The following is a 19,800-nucleotide window of genomic DNA, read 5'->3' on the forward strand; positions in this document are numbered from 1 at the left end:
GTTATGCAATTGTCAGATTGGTGGGAAAACGCAGCCGAACTCCTCATCCAGCAATGTTCCATATACCTTTGGGCAGAGAGGGAGATCCATTAGATACCATAGTACATCCCAAGACTGTTTTTTTCTCTGAAAGGTGATCACAGCCTTAGTCAACTCGCCTGGGTGTTCAGAAGCCGCCTGTTGTGAAAGCTGTATTCTCACCTGCTCCTCTTGCTGCGCTGGGTTTGCACGTTGCAGTGCTTCTTTCTACCAGAAAAATCAGTAGTTTTGAGGAAATCTGTCACACCAAAGTGGGCTGATAAGCCATTCCGAAGTTTGAAGGTGTTTGCTAAAGCTTTAAGAAAATAAATTTGTTTCCAACAAATCTAAAAAAAAAAAAAAATTAAATAGCCTTGGGCAGCAAGTTCATAGGCTGGTGAATAAGCAGATTTTTTATGAGGCCCTTTATGTAAATATCATTTACCTTCATTTCTGTAAATCTCTAGTCCTTCGTTCTTTTGTTACCTTGCCAAAGGATTTCTCCTGCTAACAGAGCACTTACATTTAAGTGAACAAATACGCTGCAAGAATTGTGGCAGAGGGACAGAAATGCAAAGCTCTGCTGGGGGTAAAAAAGGAGGGAGTGCAGGGGGGCAATGAGGTAATACACCCACATTTGGGAGAGCAATCACGGAAACAAGGAAGAATTAACCCTTGAGGCTCATTTTAGTAACTAACTAAACTTTTCCACAGCAGAGAAGCAAATTATTCAGGCTGCAGGATGAGCAAGGCAGGTAGCTGGAGAGGAGGGCTGGTACACAGCCTGGCCATCCTCAGGGACCAGGCAGCAGCTCCAGCAGCCCATCTGTGAGCTGCTATCTGCAGCCCCGTCTCCTAAGGCTGCTTTCCAAAATGTTCCCTGCTCCCTCAACAGGGCACCTGGTCTCACTAAGCATGAACCTGAAAGTTATAAGGAGAAAAAGAGTTCATGGCAGTACAGATCTGACTGGTTCACATCTTCCTTTGGAAAAATACATTGTTCTTCTGGTGTTAGCATGCTCATAGTTAGTTTTTAGTTTCCGTTCCTTTATAACCTTAAAAATAAAGGATCTTTTCCACAGAAGACTGCTGCAGCCAACTCATACCAAGGATATCTAGTATCCACCCAACTCTAACCGAGTTCATGAACTGAGAAATGTTGTTATTCAGCTATATAACAATTCATCTGATACCAGTAAAATGCTGCTATGTAGTTTGGGATTTAGCAAAGAGGAATTCCACATGCCAGCATGTGTGTGCACAGGGGGAGTAATTTTTTATTGTTTCTTTTCAAATGAAGCCCATGAGCAGCAGAAGTTGGTTTCTGAGACAGTTTAGGTTGAGTAGCTTTGATGCAGGTGCAGAGAAGAGACTGCTGGCCACTGAGAAGTTTGAAACATTTAAAGTTTCAGGGCTTTCAATGGAAATAAAAAAAAAAATCCTGCTCACTGTACCTGGGGACTTCATCTACCTACCCCAACTATTCAAATTATAAGCAAACTTCAGACAGGGGCTTACCTTGGCAGAGCAGTTGCTAGTCTGAATTCTGATAACATTCCTCCGTCCCAGACACTCAAAGCTGTAAAGATGCTTGCTTATCTCCTCCCCATGGGAATTAATGCTATCAGGTGACTGTAATCATAAAAATGAAAAGGAGTACAAAGCCTTGGGTATTTCTTTTTGGTTGCTATGCAGAGGGAAAGTCCCACAGCAACAAAGGGCTGAGGCTTCTCCTTCAACTTGCATTACAGCAGAACTACCTACTAAAATCCCCCTCAACAGCACTGCTCTAGCTCTTTTCAGAGTCTGTGTTGATGATAATGGCTCTTCAGGTGTCACCAGGAGCCTAAGTTAGCTAGCAGCACCTTGGTTCTTAACACTGGCCAGGTGGCCTAAGGAAGAAAGGTTCTCATTCCAGGCTGAGCCAAAAAAGCAGCTACAGAAATACACCTCTATTTTCACTTGTCATCCAAATGGTCTATGTAGAAGCACAATTTTCATATCAAAAATCCCTTTTCAGAGAAGAACCGCACCATGGAGAACCACAGCATGTTTTCAAGCCATTTCCCCAGCTGGAGGACACTAACTTGGGAGTTCGTTCATAAAGCATTTAGCTGCCTTTTTATGGTTTTGAATCTAATTTTGAGATTTTCAGAAACACTTCTCCATAGCTCCTTGTCTTTTACATTCCCTCAGTATCCTATTGCTAAAGCACAGTAGATGCCATCATTGGGCAGCTATTCATATGCACAAGTACCCAAATTCCCTTGGATCCAAGCAGTTCAATACCTCAGACCTGGAAAGACTCACCAAGCAAGCGTTCCTCCACCTGCTATATCTGATCTGGTGGGTGTTCTCCAAACAAGCCAAGCAGATGAGGCTCCACACTGACCACAGCAGGGAGCAGCTTGAGATCCAAGGTCAGGTCCACCCTCTGCCTGACCTAGGACCAGTGGCATAGCAAAGAGGGAAGGTATGGATCTTAGGGAAATGATGAAGGTTTCTCCTCAGTACTTTCCATAAACCAGATTATTTTCAGAAACATACGGACGTTTATTCTTCATGGGCATGCTGGCTTCATCACAGGTCACTGCAAAGCCCTGAGAGGATCCTTTCCCATGTGGGGTCTGAGGATGATCCCAGAGATCACCTTCCAAGAAGTTCCAGATGTCCCCATTGTGGGACAGCTGCTCCAGAGCACCAGTTCTCTCCCACAGGGTTGCCTGCCACAGCGAAGGCAGGTCAGACATGTTAGAGCAAAGGCAATGTTGCTTCCTTTAAACTGAATTTGGTTTCACGGCCCTTCTCCAGACTTGTAGTGTCAAAACAATTTTCTCTTCTTTTTTAATTTCATTGTTATGTTTGTGCTGTAGGACCAAGAGGACTGAGAAAAAACAGCTGGATTTTATTATGGGCCTTTTATTCAGAGTAAGTTTTTCAACATGACACAAAACAAACAAACAAAAAAGTCCACTTGAGTCTTGATCTATGTATTATGTACGGCTCCCACTCCTTCTCTCTACAGACAGTAAGCTCTTTGATGCAAAGGTTGGTATGTTCTCTGTGTTTGGGCAGCACATGGCATATCTGAAGCTTACCATTTTTAAAACACAAAGAAATCCCAGGCACCTGACTCAAGCAGCTGCCGTACATGCCCGCATGAGTGCAGGCAACTGGCAACTCCGTAGTAAAACCAGCCAGGTTGATTGGAAACTGGCCAGATGGCAGCTCCTGTGAGCTAAAAGGATTAATTATTTGGGGATCATGCCTGGAGAGCAGGCGTGATGAATGCAATATATAATTCCTTGTCACGACTGTGTGTCAGCGCTGGGAAATAAGGAACACCCAGTAGCCTGGGATTCAATCGCAGCCATCTTTGCTGTCTTTGGGGAGGCAGCAGGTTTTTTTTTAAGGCTCAGAAGTTAAAAAAGGTCTCCCTTTTAGCCTGAAACTGTATATTTGAACGGCTATCATCTAGCAGCCTTTGCTTTCATGCAATTACATCAGTGTCATACATTCTTATTTATTTTATGTATTTCACAACCGTAGTGTTAATTAACTATTTTATTAGATCTGCGTAATTAACCATGTCATGACTCAAATGTCTACAAAGCTGCTTTGTTTTTTTCCCTTTCAACTTATCGCTTAAGAGCCTGTAGGTGTTTTTTCTGACGGGCTATTTCACTAGATAGCCTTACTGCTCCTGGCCAAAGAAAACTGCCGGCCCACCTTCAAGAGTTCCTCAAATTGTCCAGTCTAATCAAGAGCAGTTTGTCTAAGTGGAAAAAATCCACTTAGGAGTTTGCTGCCAAATGTCCCTCACAGGGCTCATCTGGGGTTACCTGTTCCACTGTGGTTCGAGGCGGTGGGGGTTTGGCGGCCTTCTCCCACCTTGGCCCCACACATGGCTGAGGCTGGAGCCGGAGCTCCTGGCACGCCGAGCTGGGAAATTCCTCCACAAGGAGTAAAAGCGCCTCCCATGTTTTTGATCGATGTATCCTCGGTCCAGAGACAAAGGCAAACCTCCAACATGGCCCGTTCCTGCTGCCGGGCAGCGAGGTCCTGGCTGTGCTCCCATTCAAGTGGCACCAGCGACAGCCTGTTTTTGACAGCTATGTATAAGCACAGTTATTTCTAGCACAGTTTCCCTGAGCTGTGCCAGCAGAGAGACTTTTTATTTTAATATATTCTCAGACCCTAGCCAGCCAAACCATGCTATACTCTCCACCTTGATGCGAGTACAGTGTTACAGACCCTGGCCAAAGCTGTGGGAAGGAGGAAGGACAACCTGAGTTCTCATAAGGCACTTTTGCCATAATCTCTGGGGCTATACCCCTCAGACCTGTGCCTAACCACACGTGGCAAGAGCACAGACAGGGCTCCAGCCACCTTGGCCCTCCACCCGCACCCCCCCTTGTGCAAACTGTCTCTTTGCTCCTCAGGCACCAGCATGATGTGAGCAAAAGCCATGGTGGAGGGAGATGTTTGCTGAGCAGGGCTTCGCTCAAATGCTTGTCGAGCCTGCCCTCCCTCCATCAAACTGCCCTGACTCACTGCAGTGCCCTGTCAGGGCTTGACAGGGATGTGTTAAAAGGAAAGAAATGGAGCTCTGTATTTAGCCAGCTGGCCGTGCTTGCCTTTCCTGCCTGCCGTCTCTGTCCCCAACACCTTGGCTGCCACAGCCCTGGGCTCCAGGGCTGCTGCTCTGCTTCTGGGCTCAATAAGGACAACGTCCTGCCCTCACACAAACACCCTGTGGGGATCTTTGTGCAGGTACATCCCTTGGTGGAATAAAATGTCCTCCTTCAATAAAGCCACCTCCTTTTCATTTATCTCGTGATTCTTTAGATCCTTCTTTCAGTGACAAAAGGCCTCATCACGTGATGTCTGTCATCGTATTGCTTCAGGAATTCTGCGGAACAACCCAGATCCAGCTTCGGCTCCCAAATTGAAGGAGTTTCTGACTGGTCCTGTTTCGGTGAGGTCTGAGTGTGAGAGAAAGGAGCCCAGATTTCCAGAATGCTTTTGCATTGCTGGGGGCAACCCCACAGAGCCCTCCCCTCAGCCCTTCTAGCCCCCTCCCCATTTATTGACACGTGACTTCTTTAGCTCTAATCTGCCACTTTGCTGTTGCAGAGCTGGAGCCAACATGTGAGTAAGGCAAAAGAAACAGGGAGGGTCCTCTAATGCCTCTCTGCAGTGTTGCTCCTCAGAGCTGAACTGGATTTTAGGAGCTCATCTGGGCCCGTTGCTGTTTCCTCACCTGAAACCATAATCCTCTCTTTGTACTTTCAGTCACTTCCATAGCAACCAGTTGTGATGGCTCTGAGGATTATCGCTTCAGGAAGGAAATAAGCAGCGATGTAAGAAAAAAAAAAAAGACCTGTTTTTTGCTCTGATCCTGATTTTATGATGGTGGAGTGAACGACTGCAGATAAAATAGTGTTCTTAGCCCTCGGCTGATCTCCAGACAGTCCCAAGCTGAATGGGTAGCTGGTTGCAAAGTTGGGTTTGTTTCCTCCTTTTCCGTGAGTCATTGTATTCAGGTCTTCTAGCTGACTCAAAGCAATATGAGAAACACGCTCACCAAGAGCCTGCTCACCTTGCTTGGCTGACCTGTCCAGTTAAATCAGTTCATATGATCAAATTTACTTTCCTCAGAAAGGACCACTAGTCTGGCACTAACGCACTGCAAAATATTTGTGCAAATTCCTCAGTAATAAAAACATCCTGGGAAAAGGAGATGGATAATACATGCTCAGTGGTCCCATGGTGAAGTCCGTGAAAATAAACAGAAAAGTATCCTGAGCTTTTAGCTGGACCGAACTGATAGAAGAGTCCTTTAAGTAACTGTATTAACTCGGGAAAGACACCTTTAGAGGTCACTAGGAACATCTAATTTCTCTTCATTGCCTCAATCAGATCAAGCAACCCAAATATCCAAAGGCGTAAGAAACAACACAGAGGATACTGCAGGGAAAAAGATGTAGCTTGGGCCCATGAGGCTTATTCTGCCAGAAGGGTGGTACGAGCAGTACAGCTCCCTCAGGGTGCCACGGAGGGATCAGGGGCAGCTGAAACAGAGCTGGTGATGTGAGTTATCAGGTTCTGGAGAAACAATGCTAGGGAGAGAGACCCTTCCCTGAAGGAGAAGGATGGGAAAGGGGGGAGCATGGTGAAAGTCTGTAAGTCACTGGGGGGCTGCATTTGTAGCTGTTCTTCTCCTCGTCTTAGAGCCCCAGAGCCAGTGCTGCTGGCAGGGGCAATGCTACCAGGATCCGGAGTCGAACAGAGAAAAAACCTCCTGCTCCTCGGCTGCAGTCCCTCTGCTATGGATGTGGCCCTGGGGGACAGCAGCCTGCTGCACATGGGTCTCCACAGTCACTTGTGCCTCCGCCTTGCAATGCCAGGCACTGAGCACTGCCAGGATATCAGCACAGAGGGGTCTTTGTGCTACTCTGAAAGGTCTTTGTCCTGAAAGGTCTCTGTAATTTTTATCGTTGTTTTCCCAGAAGTGACAATGTGTTCTGGAGAAATGTGCGTTATTTGAGGTGCTCAGTACACCGATTTTTGTCATTGCAGGTGCAGCGACAAATGAAATGGAAAATAAGTTCATTCCTTCAACGGAGTACTATTACTGCTAAGCCTGACTAATCATTCTCTGACCGCAGCGGGCAGTCTGCCCGAGGAAGGAGCTCCGAGAGAGGAACGGCAGAGCTTGTATCCTCTCCTCCTCGCTGCCTGAGAACGAGCAGCCCTCAGGGAGCAGCACTCTGCCTGCCCCAGGGGGAACGCGCTGGGTCGTGGCCATCCAGGCCTGCTGCCGGCTCGCAAAGACACCCGCTTCTGCACGAGCCTGCGTGTTTCACCCCCATTAATGAGTGCTTTCTGAAGGGCACAAAACATCTCCCAGAGAGGAGCCTCACACCAGATCTGTTGTTCTGGTTTAGGGTTTTGGAAGTGGCTTGATTTTTTTGTCTTTTCTTGCTTGGAGGTGGTTTGTTGCCTGGACTTCCCTCCAATGCTAGCTCCCTCTGCCACAGCCAGCCCAGCTTCGGTGCTGTGGTGCGCACAGGGAGGGCAGCAAGCCTGGCTCCCTCTCCCCTGGCAGCCTGCTTTGCCAGGGAAGGAACCCCTCTGCCTGGTGCAAGGCACCTGCACCCCACTGCCTTGCCTGGGACCCCAGGGAGCTGAGGGACATGCTGACAGCTGGCTCTGGGCTGCCCAGGAAGCCCCATCCCACCTTCTCTCTGTGTCCACCTGTGAGCCAAGCCAGTGAACGTGGATGCACCCCTCCATGGCGGCCCCAGCACAAACCTGCCGAAAGCAAGATGCTATTTTGTTGGGGGGTTGAGAGGAGAAGGGGAGCATGCTGGGCTGATGCCTGCAGCACCACTCATTATTTCACCATGGCTATCAGTTTTGGCAGGAAAGTGCCAGCCTGCGTGTGAGGGGCAGCAGCACCAGCATGTTTGGCAGAGGGCACGAGGTGCCACCACCCCAGGTGTTTGTGGGTTTTGGGCAGAGCTGCTAAGCTGGGTCCCACCGCTGCGCCCACACGTGTGTGGCTCCAGCCAGGCAGTGTCATGCCTCCCTGTCACCCAAAGTGCTGCCACACGAAGCTGACAGCAACCAGATTAGGAAAGGTGAGGTGAAGGTTTGTGCAGCTGACCTTGAAAAGCTGGAGAGAAAGCTATTTGCATGTGTACTTTAGTAAATATCTCCAAGGAGCCTAACGAAAGCCCTAATCTCGAAACACCTTCAAGCATGCAGTAATGACAAAGGGAAGCTCAAAACCATGAACAGGGTGATGCGCTGAACTAATATATACTCACCATTGCTCACATGGAGGTTGCATCAATGAGATCTGCTTCATTCTTCATAGCCTGATCCAAGACAGGTCATGCATAATCTTTTTCTTTTCACTCAAGTCTGTGCTGGAAACCAGTGGTTACAAGTTCTGTTTAACAAGCTGTGCCACTGAAATTGTTTAGCTGATGACTTTGGTGTGGTGTGTTAGAAAGGATTAGGTTCTTTGTGGGCATGTGCACATGTATATATAAAATGAAAGTTTTTCTTGTTGAAACCTTCTGGGGGAAAATCTATGTGAGGATATATTTAGCACAAAACTCCAAAGGAACACTTTTCAGACTTTGTTTTTTTTTCTTTTTGCTAAACCTTCTTTTTTTTTTCTTAGATTAAAGGAAAAGGGAAGAAAGACAAGGTGAGAGAATAAGATAAAAAAAGAGACAACAAAACTTTGCTAGGATTTGTAGGGAGGAAAGTGTGCAAACCCAGGACTGCAGAGTCACACAAAAATGAGGCTGGAAGAGAAATAATCAGGTCATGTGGTCCCACAAAGCAGGACCAGCTGGACATAAACCTGCTGTATTTCAGGTCTGAAGCGACCCAAATCTGTGGTGAAAACATAGATTCCCTAAGCCCCTTGTCCCCACATCAGCTTGCTTTTTCCATTCACCTTTCTTGGGCCCTTTATTTACAAGATGGTGGAAACCTATGGAGCACAGGTGGAGAAATACAGAAAGCTTCCAGTGCATGCAGAGAAAAGAAACATAAGAAAACACCAGAAAAGGCTGATGATGTATTAAGCCAATAACTAAAGCTTTTCACACAAGCTTCTTCCTTAATTACTGTATTTAGAGCCACTGGCGTCATCAAGAATATAGCACTGTCACTGTTCAGTCGGTCATGACAGACCCAGCATGGTGTAACCTCATCCCCACTCCTCACCAAGTTCCCTGAAGCCTTTGCAATATCATCCTTCCTTCTGCAACCCTGCAGCCCAGAAAATAAGTCAAGGATGGATACTGAACTCTATATCAGTTCAGTATATGTTCAGTAATATGCCCACATTATAGCAGATGATACCTACAAGCCACACAAATCCCCAAGCTAAAACCAACCTGGCAACCTTAACTCTGGCTATATTTCCATATTACAATTCCTTAGGTAGCAAATTTAGCTTAAAAGGTGCCCTCCTGCCCTCCTCTGTGCTGCTGTATGTACAGGTCCCTCCACATAGCTGTGACCATGTCTGTGTTTGACTAGCTCTGCTCTAAGCTAACTTTGCAAAATGACCTGGTTTAAAGATGTTTTAAAAAAATCTATTTTTTGGGGTTGTTTTTTTGCAAGCTAAAACAATTTAGAGCTCTTGTTTCAAGCATGCTCACCAAAAGTGTTGGGCTGGCACCCCAGAGGGCTGTGGGAGTCACCTTTGGGAGCAGGAGTGGTGCTGAGCTTCTTGGGGAGGAGAGGACACGGACTGCACAGGATGGATGTACCAGCAAAGGGATCAGAGTGTAAATTCCTATTCATCTGTCACTTAATAAAGCTAAACTTCTACACATCAGGGATTGACTGTCCTCTACATGGAGGCCTTTTCTACCACTTTGATAATGAAAAATGTCCTCGAGGGGACAAGTGACATTCCTGTTCCCTTTAAATTGAATGCCTTGGTTGCAGAGGGATCTAGTTCTGCACAAATAAGGATCAGATAGTAGTTCTCATTATAGCATGAAGTACTCGGGCTGTGGAATAACGCCAAGTTCATGTTGTTTGGGAAACCCCATTATTATTAAACTCTTTTTAATTTCCTCACTTCCTGCTGACGTCTTCCAGCCTGAACTCTGCATTCGTTTCTCTCCTTTCCATCACTTAGTTATAAGTAATGAAAGGGAGAGGGGGTAAATGTTAAAGAAAATTTCAATAGAGCATCAAACTTCATTACCAATGGGTGTTATTTTCCAGTTTCCACACAGATTTAAATCTCACTCTCAAATATCATTGCAGACACACTGCATTCACGCCAAAGCTTAAGGGATTTTTTTTCAGAACGAAAATGAGGTGGAAAAAATTTATCTGTGTAGTTAATGCTTCCATTCTATCCCCTCCGAAGTCCATAGACACCTACCACACTATCCCAGCTGAAGTTCAACTGTGCTCCCAAGAGAGGAGTGTGAGGTGATAAACACCAGGGAGAACAGGACTGGGCAGGGCCATCAAAAATGGGATAACAGGATTTAGCTGAATAAGTAAGAAATAAACGTCCTATTTCTACAGTCCTGTTCCTCATCACTGTTCTGCAGAAAGAGTAAGTAACTAAATTAAGCATAAGAATCTTTAGGAGGAATATGACAGGAAATGAAATCCTGACAGCAAGGTCTGTTAGGCTCCGAAATGGACCCTCAAGGGAAGCAGCGAGCACTTGAGTCATTTGAACAATAGACTGGACCAAGCGCTGGAAAATATACAGGAGGGAATAAATCTGCATTAGCAGAGGGACGCCTCAGATGACCTAATAGGTTGTTTCCATCCATAAATCTGGGATCCTGTGACAAGACCTTAGCCAGAAGAGAGCTGTGGCAACATCACAAATGGATACATCCATATTATGCACGTTGGAGCTTGGAGAGACCACAGTGACCTACGTCACATATTTTTCGAACATTTTAGTATGTAAACTGCTTTCCATCACACTTAGATTCTGGATCTGACTTGTGTGTGCACCTCACCACCCAGTCCATGTCCTATTTACAGACTGAGGGAAGAGAGATGAGACATCTGTGCCTCTTAGTTGTTCTTCATAGTTAAAATACTTGGTCTAGACCCAGCTCACTGGCTTCTGGGGCCTTCCAGCTTCTTTGTTTTCTTCTTCCAGTGTTTGACTTTTGGGGGACTCCATCTGGGAATTTTTGTGGGAAGAAAGTGCCCACAAGTCTATTGATCTTAATCCAGGAACAACAAAGTGTAGGCCTTTCTCCCTGCACCACAAAGGGAAAAAGCACAGTACAGAAGTAAATAAACAAACAAGATGATTAAATGATTTAAAAAACAGTGATCATCTTGGTTTATAATAATGCACACAATCCACCTGCTAGATTTAATACCCTTAGTACCAACGTCATCCCTTCAAGGACTTTAATTTTTGAAGAAACCATCCTCTTCTCCTCACATGAGTACAATATTAACAGGGACCTGTTCCCCAACACATGGGAGAGTTAGCATCAGACATTCCCTTCCTTGCCTCCTTAAAAATAAAGCTCTCTTTCATACCCATGCATGTACACACCTGCACACCACTTCGATGGCTCAGCCAAAAAGTCAATCCTCTAAACAAAAATGAGGGTTCAAACCCACCAATAACTTCTCTGCGCTCCCATCCCTGCTCTTCTTCATCTCTCCGATAAAAAGGGATGGAGTACCCCACTTCAAGCCTTTCTCTCCTCTATGTCAACAAAACTCAGCACCCCTTCTACCCTCCATCCATCCAAAAGCATCAGGAACGACTGGGTGCTGACTGCTGCCCATCATGCTCCTGCAAAGGGCAGCCAGCCTGTCTGTGGTTCCCCCTCCCATCACTCACCTCTGCAGAGAGGGAAGAGCTCAGCGGTGGAGTCCAACAGGAAAAGTTTTCCTTGCTGTTAGTGAGTCCTGAAAAGCCTTATTAGCCCCTCATTACTGGGCAGGACTGACAGTAGGTAATAATCAACGAGCCATTTAGGCAAAGAAAGAGGTCCTGAGAGTGTCATTATTAATTCTGGGAATATAATTTTTTGTGCTACTGAGAAATCGCACTGATTCAGGCTATGAATGCAACACAGGGAGTTCAAAGCACACCATGTACATGTGTATTCACGCACACAGGCGTGGGTGCGCATGTGCATTCCCTCTCCTGATGCCTATCAGCCAGGGGAAAGGAGGTGAGCTAGTCTGTACTGCTCCAGTTTGACTGGGCACGTCTACAGCCATAATCACATCTGATCCCTTGTATTGCCCTGCCAGACGCCAGCGCTAATCAGCGTACTGCAGTGGCAGCTCTCCTTTCCCCCTCTCGCAGCCAGCTCCTGCCAACAGGACATAAACACCAGTTTGCCCAGGCATCTCAAAACTCAGCCCTTCCCCTTGGGCCTGAGGAAATAGCTAAGATTTCTGTAAGTGTTTAAAAAACAGAGGTGGACATTTAGCAAGGTCTGGAGCCCTTTGGAATTGCACCCCTCACCTGCCTGGGCTAACCTGCACCAAAAATCCCAGTAGACACCTGTCTGAAATTTTAAGAGCTCCAGTCCTTTCAAAAGGTGGTCCCTTCTGGACCAGCCACCAGTTTGGCCCCAAGGGCAAGATGCAGAAAGATGGGGAGCTCTCCCTGGCTCCTGCTCCAGCACAGCTCCCTGTGCTAGCACATGAGGACGGCAGGAGGAACACGGCTTGTCTCTGGAAAGAGAGAGAAGGCTTCTCTTTAACTCTCCAGCCAAGTCCTGTTTCGATGATGAAACTGGGTTTGAGCAGGCAGGGGAGTGACTAGGACGGTCTCAACACTCAAGGTCTTCTGCACAGTGCAATTAGAAGCTGCTGTGATTTCCTCATCAACTTTGGTAACAGCTCGCGTGACAGGGGAAAAAACTGGTAACACTGGAAGCTTTCACTCTTTTAGTGAGATTTTATTCCTCCAACAAACAATACGCACCTGAAAGTATGATCTCAGAGATCATAAACCCAGGTGAAAGCCAGCTCAGTTCTCAGGCAAGGCTTGGTGGTGGTGGTAGAGGCCATGTGCTGGTACATCAGCCTCTCTGTGGTGAGCTCCAAAGCAGCCTGTGTCCCAGCCACGTGTGCTGGACACCAGGAAAAAGGCAAATACCAACACACAGCAGGCAAAAAAAAATCACAGGCGTGCCCATGTGGCTGTGGCATGCAGAGCAGGTGTCCATGGCACCTCAAATTCAGCAGCCAGCTAAACCAGTGGGAGAGGTGCTGCTGGGGTGCCTGGCTCTTGCTTGCTCTGCTGCATGGAGAATCGATGTTTAAGGGCACATCCTGCCCTGAGGAACTGGTTAATCCTGCTCGCTCGAGGGATGAATGCAGCCAGTGACTTGATTGCATTTACAGTGTTAAGACAGTTATTGAATCCAATTAGTGACTGTTGGCTGCTTGTGGGGTCCTGCAGGCAGAGAAATGGATCCACCTTGAGACCAGGAGGGTGCTTATAGGCTTGCAAAACAGAATCTGTGCTGAAGAGCAACCAGGCATTGCTGCACCCCACAATCTCTGTGTCCGCTACCTGACGGTGGGCTGGAGCTGGGAGAAAGTGGATTTCACAGCTTGTGACTAACCCTAAAATGTGCCGAGGAGGGCCTCTGCGCAGCAAAATCATTCACTTCCTTTTGAGGACAAACAGTAAGGTTGTGACAAAAGCCCAGTAGTCCCAGGCAATTTCTCCTCACTCCCAAAGGTCCAGCAGTACATATAACTTTGCAGCCTGGTTGCACCAACACCTCCATCACAGGACCCACGGTTCCTCATCCTGCTGCCTTTCCTCCCTCCAGGACAAAGATCCACCCTTTCACTCCCATGTGTAATTGAATTCAAAGCATCCAGACCTCCTTCTGCAGACAGTTATGAACCCCCCTACCCCAAAATTAACACCAGTACCCCATTTTTTTCCTCAGACATACGTACCAATAAAGCGAAAGCAGCATTGGTCATATAAATAACTGCCTGATCTGTCCAGCTTTGCAGTTAATTTGGTGGCTTTGTGTCGTTGTTCCTGTTGTGCTCGCTTTCCATGAAGCAAAAATGTTCATGGAAAATGAATTTCAAAGGCATGTGCATAAGTGTTCCTGGAAATCTAATTTTACATTTTCAGTAAAAGCATCTGCTACCATACAAGGGTTGAGCAGGAAAAAACAGTAAGACACTTAGCTGACCACTGCACAACTACCATCACTCGGTCCAAAGAACAGAAAGTGCGACTATATCCCAGCAAATATGAGAGTAATATTGTTAAACAAGCAGAACGAAGCAGCTAAAATCAAATTATTTGCTATTTTTTCTTTTCATGTGGCATAAACAGAGGGGTTTAAAGCTCAATTTTTGCAAGATGTTGCTTGTAGGAGGAGATCTGTTTGGAGATTCAGCTGGTGGCTGGGGATAATGGATGTGAGACGCCCTCAATATGCATCGACCTATTGAGTGTTGTAGACGAGCTCACCAAATGATAATGATGTTACCTTACCAGGAAATGGGAAAAAAATCACAGAATCACAGAATCAACCAGGTTGGAAGAGACCTCAGGGATCATTGAGTCCAACTGTTGCCCTGACACCACCCTGTCAACTAGACCATGGCACTAAGTGCCATGTCCAGTCTTTTCTTAAACACATCCAGAGATGGTGACTCCACCACCTCCCTGGGCAGCCCATTCCAATGTCTAATAACCCTTTCTGAAAAGAAATTCTTCCTAATGTCCAACCTGAACCTCCCCTGGCAAAGCTTGAGGCTGTGTCCTCTTGTCCTATCGCTAGTTGCCTGGGAGAAGAGGCCAGCTCCCACTTCACTACAACCTCCCTTCAGGTAGTTGTAGACTGCAACAAGGTCACCTCTGAGCCTCCTCTTCTCCAGGCTAAACAACCCCAGCTCCCTCAGCCGTTCCTCATAGGTCAGACCCTCCAGACCCTTCACCAGCTTGGTCGCCCTCCCCTGGACTCGCTCCAACACCTCAACATCTTTCTTGAAGTGCGGGGCCCAGAACTGGACACAGTACTCAAGATGTGGCCTCACCAGTGCCGAGTAGAGAGGGACGATCACTTCCCTAGACTGGCTGGCTACACTATTCCTAATAGAGGCCAGGATGCCATTGGCCCTCTTGGCCACCTGGGCACACTGCTGGCTCATGTCTAGCCAGCTGTCGATCAGCACCCCCAGGTCTCTTTCCACCGGACCGCTTTCTAACCACTCTTCCCCCAGCCTGTAGCGCTGCATGGGGTTGTTGTGGCCGAAGTGTAAGACCCGGCACTTGTTCTTGTTGAACCTCATGCCGTTGGTCTCGGCCCATCTATCTAACCTGTCCAAATCCCTCTGTAGGGCCTTCCTACCCTCCAGCAGATCGACACTCCCACCCAGCTTGGTGTCATCTGCAAATTTGCTGAGGGTGCACTCAATCCCTACGTCTAGATCATCTATAAAGATATTGAACAGCACCGGCCCCAGAACTGAGCCCTGGGGAACACCGCTAGTGACCGGCCGCCAGTTGGACTTTGCCCCATTCACCACCACTCTCTGGGCTCGGCCATCCAGCCAGTTTTTAACCCATTGAAGAGTCCACCCATCCAAGCCCCGGGCAGCCAGTTTGTCTAGGAGGATGCTGTGGGAGACAGTGTCGAATGCCAATGATCAGCAAGACAGGCAAAAAAGAACTTAGCTAGAATTTCTGAAATCCCTTCCAGCTCTTGACTAAGATATTTTTGTTGCCACAGAATAAACCAAGGACTGGTAAAAAAACAGTTGCCTGGGGTAGCGGAAAGGGATGTAAGACAGAGGAGAACTAAAAAAGCACCCCAGCATGGTGCAGGAAAAGCTCCGTCAAAAATAATGAATCTAAATTACTGCCTCAGTGGCTGAAGAAACAAAGGATGAGATTGTCTGGCTCTGGAGGTCAGAGCCTTAATGTGCTGTTAATAGCATTTATATCACAAAGCAGTGTCGCTGCATTAGCTTTGATTTAGCAACGCCAGTTTACATCAGCTGAGGAAGGGATCCATAAATTAAACTCTGCATCTCTGTAAATACAGTGAGAGGAGAAAGGCTTGGTCATCTCTGGAGGACGTAACGAGGGGCCTGCTGGGCTGACCTGGGCAATCCCAGGTGCCCACCCTGCTGTCACTTCTTTGTCACCTGCCTGTGAGGTACAAAAGGGACAGCACGTGGTCTGTGCGGCTCAGCCACTGGCTAAGCAGACCCATCCATCCACTCCAGGTAGTTCTGCTCAATTTCATGCCCCACTCCAGCCCCACTCCAGTGGCTGTCTGCACAGGGGACGAGCCTCGGAAACTCTCCAAAACTCCAGTGTCAGCAGAAGAGATTTTAGGATAAAGCAATAAAAGTAATATTAGCAGATTGCTGGGACCAGACGGTTTCACTCAAGAGCTCCGAGGGAACTCAGACTTGAAACTGCTGACCTATTCAGTACAATACCACAGCAGCTGTTGAAATGGCAAGGCACCACAGGAATGGAAGGTGGCAAATGTTACATTCATTTTTAAAAAGGGCTTATAGAGGCCATCCAGAGACCTGTGGGCTGAAAAGCTGGGCAAGGCTAATTGACAGAAAGTATAATGAAGAGCAGAATAGCTAGATGTGTGACAGAACAGAAAAGAGCAAAGTTTGTAGAGTGAGAGCTCAGGCATTGCAAATCCATTAGTGTCAAGACCTGGGCAACTTCGCATATTCGTAAAAGATCCAACTGCAGCCAAGTGGAGAGGGAGCTCAGAAAACTGAATGACGGGTTGATGAAATGACATATGAAACTCGCCAGCAGCAAATACAAAGCAAGGAGCATGAGGAACGCCAACCCTAGCCATAAAAAGACCATCGGGGTTCTAAATTAACATCAGTCATGAAGGAGACCTCAGAGTCACCAAGTCTGCTGAAAACCTCCAGCTCACTGCTCAACAGTTGCCAACGAGGCAAAAAAGAGCTTTAGGAATGACTACAGAATGAAGAGAGAATGAAAAAAGTGACCACTTCTAGGGTACCCCTGCCTCAAACACAGGGGGCAGCTCTGCATACACTGAGGGGGTTGCAGAAGAATCGGTGAAGATACAGAAGAGATGGCACAGAAATGTGCAATAGTTTCCATACGCGGGCAAGTTAACTACAGTAGCGTTCTTCTGCTCGGTCACCTCAACAGAGAAGGGATGTGAGAGAGGTCCCATCAACTCATGAGCTGCGTGGAGGTGTGAACAGGAAAGTATTACTCGTCATGTCTCCTGTCACAAGAGAAAGGGAGCACAACCCAATCTATTGGGCTGGAGGTCTCATACAAAGAAAAGGAAGTCCTTCTTTCACACCATGCAAAATTGAATTATGGCACTTGTTGTCACAGGATGCTGTGAAGGCCAGAATTATAAAAGAATTCCAAAAGGGGTTAGCCAAATTCTTGGAGGCTCAACCCATCTGCAGCTGTTAAACACAATGACCCAGATGCCAGTCAAAAATTTCCTTAACCACAGTCTGCTCTCTACTGAGCTGGTAATACCACAGAGGGATTGTGCTATGCTTGCCCTGTCCTTATACCCCTTCCCTAAGATTCTGCTTCTGAAATGAGCTACCTCATTAGCTAGACCTTTGGTCTGAGCCACTATCACTGCATAAGACATTATATATAAGATGTACATTAAGAAACAGGAATTTATTGCAGGTGATGATCAGGTTTGTTCACTTCACATGTATGTCTTGCCTTTGGCAGGTGCTAATATGATACCTTGGGAGAAAGGCATTTCTGTCCTAAAAATCTATCTATCTATCATGCCCCTGGCAGTCTGTACCAAAGACCAGCTCTTCCCTGATCTCCCACAGATGCTCTGCTAAATCCATAAACCATGACAGTGGATTACCTTTATCATTGATTTAACTGTCACCACTAAAAGTAGTTAGCAGTCATGAAATAAACCAGCAGCCGTATTTGAAGCAATGTCCTCCCAAGGGACATATTTCCTTTTACTAGTTTTTAAATTAATTCTCCTTCATTGCATGAAGTGTGCCCTATTCTCACTTTGCAGGATGAGTAAAACGGAAGTACTGATCACTTTCTATCTCAAGCACCATAATTTTGTACACTCAACTGCTCTCCCTTCTGCCGCTTCTCCTTTCCAGCAGACACAGGCCAAGATTACATGACGATGCTTTTCACCATGAGGAAGTCCTTTCCTCACTGAGGTGTGACTGATGCTCTGGACACAGTGATGGAGAAGGTCATGGGTCTGGGGATGAGTTATGCATCACCTGCTGGAGGGCAGGAGGAGAAGGACAGGTGAGAATCCCTCACTACCATGGCTGGACCACACTGGCACCAGAGCGCTTGGCTTGGTGTCTGCGCTCAGCTTGCTCTGTGCAAAAAACAGCCTGTGTTTTTCATTTCTACCAGTGTAGAAATGAAATGTAGTCCTGCCAGCTCTAAGCATTTCCTTTTTTTAAAAAAAAAACAAGGTTTGATCATTCACTTTTGGGGCTATGCTAAACTTGCCAGCATCTGTTCCATCTGAAAGGGGGGAAAAAACACCAATCCTGGACCGGGAAAGAAAGGAAAAGGAACTAGGTACCAAGTTGTAATGTGAGAAACAAAGCCAAGAAAAACAGCATCTCCAGAGATATTAAAGACAAAAACAAACGTGGTAAACAGGAGCAGAGACAGATTTCAGAGGAAAGGCAGGAAGACAGTGACTAAAGCACCAAGAGTGAAACAGTGTACACATGGAAACTGATCCAGAGTCCCAGGGTTTCTTTGTTCTTGTTTTTCCTACCATTTCACAGAAATCATGATGCTGTCAAGATCCCTCTATACCCAAGGGTCAGTGATGTCAATGAAAGTTGGGGGAGCTGCACTGATTTATAGCCATTAAGAAGCAACTTTCTGAGGTTTCCCAGAATTACTGGGGTTTAAAATAATGCCCTGAGAACCCAGTTGAAAACAGCAGTTGGGATTATTCTTAAACCAGGTTGTACTAAAAGCTAGACTAAAAATAATTAAGAACACCTCCGCTCTTTTAATAGTTGCAAAATTCCTAACTTTGGATGGTCACATTGAAAACACAACCCTAGAAAAACACATGCATGACACTTTTCTACCAGTTCGAGAGTCATGGCAAATGCTTACAGAGCTCCACAAATCCAGCTCGGCAAACAACTGCTTTAGAAAGCAAAATAGGTAAGTATTATCTCTGTTGCCTTCAAGTTTTTGTTTAACTTTTTGGATTTACCTTCACGCCACTCCCCCCTCCCTTCAAAATGTGATAGGTGGATTTGAAAAGAAAAACTTCAGAGTGAGGATCTAATTTTTTTTCAAAAACCCCACCATTGTTCGTTTGGAAGAAAAAACCCTTTTTGCTGAGTGTTTGCCAGGTTAAACTAGAGGTTACAAATGTTTATGTGTCCCTTTGCAGGTGGAACCCCTCCTCACCCTCATTCTAACTGCATGTGCAGAATGCAAAGCCTTCTATCGCGAGCATCCCATGTGCGTGCTGCGCAGACGGCAGCCCAGGGCTATGCAGGTCTCTCAAAGGTGAAAAGGAAACACAGAGTGAGTTGAAGTAAAAGTGGGGGGGAGACCAAGGATCTGGTTCCACAGCCTAAGCACCACAGTCAGGCCGGTCCCTCCTTCTCCACTCTGCCCCTTCCTCTTCCAGCCTCCTGCCACCCACCCCGTTCCCCTCCTTTTGGCCGTTCCCTCCCCAGCCTGTGCTCGGTAAATAACCTCTCCACCGGTGTCAGTGCCACCATCTTGGCTCGCAGGCAGCTGCGTTGGGTGCTCTCACAACTGTTCGTGCTAGAGCTGAGGGGCATCCCCACCTGCAGTGCCCGGTGGCAGCAGGAACCTCAACCTAGCCACTGTACCTCCACGGTGCAGGGCAGCCAGCGCTGTACACACACTCCCAGGCCAGCTAAGCCTGTACCTTTCCAGTATTTTTGTAATGCTCAAATTACGTTTGAAAGGAGAAAAGCCACCACCCTTGGAATCTCTCCCTCCCTCTCTTTTGCCCTTTGCTCTTTTTGCATCACTGCCTTAATCTGGCTGGGGCCTCTTTCAGACCAAGGTGACACGGATGGAGTGCTCATCTGGTAACGACTAAACCACGCTGACCATTTTCACTCTGTAGACCTCTCTTACTGTCAGATTTTATAACCCGATTACTACAGACTTGGGTTACATTCAGACAGATTGCCTACCAGCGAAAGGCTCACTATCCCATTATCAGATTTGTGAGCCCG

The sequence above is a fragment of the Nyctibius grandis genome, chromosome 2 (genome assembly GCF_013368605.1).
Source record: "Nyctibius grandis isolate bNycGra1 chromosome 2, bNycGra1.pri, whole genome shotgun sequence".
NCBI lineage: Eukaryota > Metazoa > Chordata > Aves > Nyctibiiformes > Nyctibiidae > Nyctibius > Nyctibius grandis.